Here is a 5,110-nt window from a genome sequence, read left to right as displayed (position 1 = left end):
TGACCAAATACCAGTTTTAATTAAGGTATTCAGCAAAACAAGAGATATTTAACCTGATATTACACATTTCTGCATTGTAAAAATGCAAGTGATAAAACCAACTTCATCAATTTTTATAAAAATTAAATGAGAAAATACAAAATTACATATATATGCGTATATATATACATATATGGTTCATAATAAGAGTTTAAGAAATAGAACTTTATTGCTACACACACACACACACACACACACACACACACACACACGTACACAATCAACTATACTTTGAGTCCTAGGAAAACAATTACTATGTGTCTTTACTGATACTTATATCTCCAGAACCTAGCACAGTGCAGTGTCTGGAATCTGATTGATATTCAGTATATATTTATAACATAAATATACCACTGGATTCTTACAATGGTAATGATTGTAGAAACAGTGGGAAGAACATCAGCCTCCTAATTTTTCAGCCTTTGTGAATAGAGCTATTTGGTTCTTGGTTAGTGTGGTTTAGTATAAATTTTCCATAACAAAAACATATATAACAATTGTGATTAAAGACATATTTGAGCAAATATGAATGTGAAGAATAAATATCTTTCTTAAGTAAGGGCTTAGATGGAACAAAAGGACATTAGGTACTGATCTAAGACAGCAAAGTGTGGTTTTCAGAGATAAGAATTGAAGAACTTATATAATGCATTATTCACAATCAGTTATAAAGAAAAATGATTTCAATAAATTATATTCAACAGAAGTCTTTTTTCAATTCCTGAGATGGTAATAGGAGAATTTGTTTTAAATTTATAGAAACTTACATAGTGTTTTCATTTCATAGTATGAAGGTCATTATCTACAAAAATATTTTATTACTGTAAATAACTAATGACATGGATAAAGGATCTCATATTATTACTATCTCTCAATTGGATAAATCCTGTAAGAGTACTGCTGTCAAAGTTCTGGTTTTTAGAATGAAAATTTTAAATAGCTCCCCTTAGAAAACTGATATTTCACAATTTATAACTGTATTAATAGGTCACCTATAACTTATTAAGAAATAGGACTAAAAGCAGATACTTTTTGAAGGTGTAAACAGGCTTTAAGATCTTCCTGGAATGGCAAGCTTTATCAGGCATCATGGTTGTAGTTGAAGACTTCAAGTAGGCAGAGGCAGTCAAATATTAGGAAATTGATGGAAAGGAAATCAAAACAAGAAATTGTGTTTAAGGTCATTTGAAACAGAATATCTGATCTCTTAGGCTGTAGCAGCATGACAAAATGGTATCAGTCAGTGCTCTGAAATTCCATGACATATTAGAAGATGACATACATGCCTTCATATGATTACCCTAGTACTGCTTTCGGCTCCAGAAAATGATCTTCACATCTTTCAAATGCATACCTCAAATGGAAAAAAAAATTGCATGAATTGAGTACATAATTTTTAAAAATATTCACTAAATGCTATATGAATGTACGTATGTATGACATTATAGCTTGTTTCCTAATTTGTTGACTGAATACAAATTGTTTGTACCATAACCATTTCCATTTTGCTCTTGTAATCATAAATATCATTATATAATACAGTAAACTTATAATCAGTTATATGAAAGGTGTTTCACATACATAATGCCTACCCGTTAATTAACTCTGTGAGATCAACACCTTAGTAACTTGTTTAGCTTCATTTCATAACTAAACTTTAACTCCATAAGGAACATAAATTCTTATTTATTTAAATCTATCTTGCTTAAAATTTAATCTATAAATATGTAGTCATAAAACAGGACTTTATGAAGAAACTTCACAGAGACTGGAATTTATATTACTCTAATTAAATGTGTATAAATATATAACTCTGCATAATAAAAAAGTTAAAGCTACTTACAATTTAAAATAATACAATAAAAATTTAAAACAAATCATTTTTATTTAGACAGTTAAAAATAGTTTGAAAGGATCAGAAACTATGCAGTGAGCATGATGCTATATCCTTTGACATTTGGCATAAATGAATAATTTAAACTATTATTAAAACCATTTCTATTTCTATATGATTTAGTTAATATGATATGATAATCTATTTATACTCTAGGATCTTATGATGCTATGAGAATGCAAGAGCTCAAAGAGTTATCAAGGAATTGTAACCGTAATCCAGTAATGACATGGAGTAGAATAGGTGGAGGAAAGTCTTTAGAATTATGTCTGAAGGCTGTGGAATCAAGAATTGCAACTGTCTTGCTTTGCCCCCTGACATTGAGCTTAATAGAGTTCATGTAAAAAATTATTTTAAATATAAAACATTTTATTTCTATTATGTTCATGTTTACCTATTTTAAATACATAAGCAAAAATGGAAAATAACAAAACAAATACATACCCACAATCCACATTAATAAAATATTAACATCATATCATAAGTATTTAAGATTTATATTTTAAATAAATAAAATTTTGTAGATATGTTTGAAGTCCCTCATATGCCTGCGCCTTTTCTGATATATTTTTCTTCTGTTCCAGAAAAAAATCACTGTCACAATTTCAGATGTATCATTTTAATGTATGTTCTTATATAATTTAGTATCTGTTTCCATAAAAAATATTTTTTAACTTTTAAAGTTTTTAACATAAAAATAGGATTATGGTTTTGTCATTTTGAATATTTTAAGTTTTTATTCAAATTTATGCTTTGAATATATCTTCATTAATATTAAATGTGCTCTAGATTATTCATGGCTAGCACTGCTCATTATAATACTATATGAAAATACTGCAACTTATTTATGTATTTTCTTACAGATCAGTATTTATATTTCCTATTTTTCACAGGACTATTTTTTCTAACTTCTTATGTGTAAAAGTTTCTCCAGGGCATATACTATAGAAAAGTGGACTCCTAAAATTTCTACTGGTAGATGATGAGTCTTTGAATCTTTAGAGTGCTCATCTACAGTCTCTGTCCTGCTTAATGTTTATATCTAACATGCTGTATACACATTGCTCCTCTGTCCTAAAGAGCAAGATGTCAGAGTCATAGTGGACCAGGGGCCTATACTTCAGAATGTACAGATATTCCTGATCTTAATCATATTGAGATGTAGGAGAAAGGTTTATTAACACCCCTAACACTCCAGGTCAAGAGTGTACCCATAAACTGCTATTCATTCCATGATAATGAGAACTGTTTCTGAATTTCTTTTATAATATGGGTAGAAATGAACTTTTACCAAGTTAACAGTCCCATATTATGTACCTTAGACCTATAGCCAAGTTAGCACACTGGGCACAGTGTCTGCAATTACAGCCTACTATTTGAGCATATGGTAATCTACCTCATCTGTCAGTATCATTTTAGTTTTTGCAGGGTCAAGACAGGCGAGTTAAATGGAGACATCATGGGTATTCACCACTCTTGCATTCTTTAGTATTCAAGGATGAAATCAATTTCAATTTCTGCTATTACTTCAGACAAATATTATATTTTATTTAATGTCTTACCATGGGGAGGGAATCCATTTCAGAAACTTCTACTTAGCCATCCTCATTATATTCATTATTAATATACAGAACAAAGACCCAAACTGTATGGTTGTATTCATTATCTTGGTATGTTTATTTTAATATGCATTTGGGGATTGTGTTCTGTAGATACAGTGTACCTATTGTGTGATCTGGGCTGGACACAGGACTTCATTCATTGCCCATCTTCCATATAAATATGCTCTATAATAAATCTGCTTCTGAGATTAGGAATCAATATGAAAATCGGCCACGTATAAAATAGATCTAATTACATCATATACTCAGAGGCTGGATAATTGTATTTATAGTTCTACCAGAACCATAGTCAGACGCAAGCCAGATTTTCATCTAACCTTCATAAATCTCCTCTCTGATTAGTAACCTGCTAATTTTTAAAGATCAGTGTCAGTTCAGAGTCAGCATCTAATAACCCCTAACAGTTCTGAGCATTTCGTTTTTCTGGTCTCTAGTCAGGCATATATGACAAATTCATGGTGTGCAGCAGATGTTGTGCTATAGATTACTTCCTCAAAGTTTCTGGATTCCCCCTTTACCAAAGTTCTCCTAGTCTGATTGGGTTAAATGTTTGAAGTGGGGTAAGAAGCCAAAGATCTCTACTCTATTAGCTTAAGTTTTGTTTTGTTTTGTTTTGTTTTGTGTGTGTGTATATGTCTGTCTGTCCACCAGACTTCTAATTATAGTTATTATTTTTATTACTTTCCATTTTATATATGAAGCAATAATTTATCAGGCTTTTCCATTTCTTATATATCCCTTTACCTTGTAACCAATTGGCCATATTCACAAATGTTCGATGGGTTAAACTCTCTGATTATGTTTTTGCAACCATGGCTTATTTTGCTAATTGCACTTATCTTTGCCTTTGATGGTTATCAGTTACCCTCTGTCCTCAACTACTCTAGAATCCAATTATTCCCATTGATAGCAAGAAATTCAATTCATTGCATCCTTGTCCAACATCATCTATAGCCTACAATAGCCAGTAACCACAGAGGTAACTGTGCATCTTTTCAAAAATGCTTGAAAGCCTTTATAAAGATTCACTTTATTAAATTATCTTCCAATTCTCTCCTTTAAATTTACCACCTGTTTGCTGCTAGCAAACTTAACTCTGTTTACATAAACTGCTGAAAGCAAATAACTTAAAAAAAAACATTATAGGCTATCTTTCAAACTCGTTTTTATATGTCTATAATTGGGATATGTTGGGATCTAAATGTCATTGTAGACAAGAAGGTAATGAGAGGTCATGGACTTGGATTCTGAAGAGCATTTATTTGTGAGGCAAACATCCCATGAAATTGTTATTCGTGGGATGGCTAGTTCCCTCAAAGAGTGAGGCAAAGACTGTCTGGCAAGGAAATTTCAGTTCACAGTTTCATCTGATTCCTTCTAAATGTTCATATTTTGCGTCTCTAAGCAGATCTCCTTCTTGCCAGTGGCTTTATATTAACATAAGATACCAGGCGATGTTGAGCATATTGACAATTCAGAAACCCACAAAAGGTACTGGGATTGGTACTCACTTTATCTGACCTTTGAATACAGGACATAAAGACTTTTAAAATGT

The sequence above is a fragment of the Pteropus vampyrus genome, unplaced genomic scaffold (assembly GCF_000151845.1).
Source record: "Pteropus vampyrus isolate Shadow unplaced genomic scaffold, Pvam_2.0 Scaffold21, whole genome shotgun sequence".
Classification (NCBI taxonomy): Eukaryota; Metazoa; Chordata; class Mammalia; order Chiroptera; family Pteropodidae; genus Pteropus; species Pteropus vampyrus.
This window is presented reverse-complemented; position numbering follows the sequence as displayed.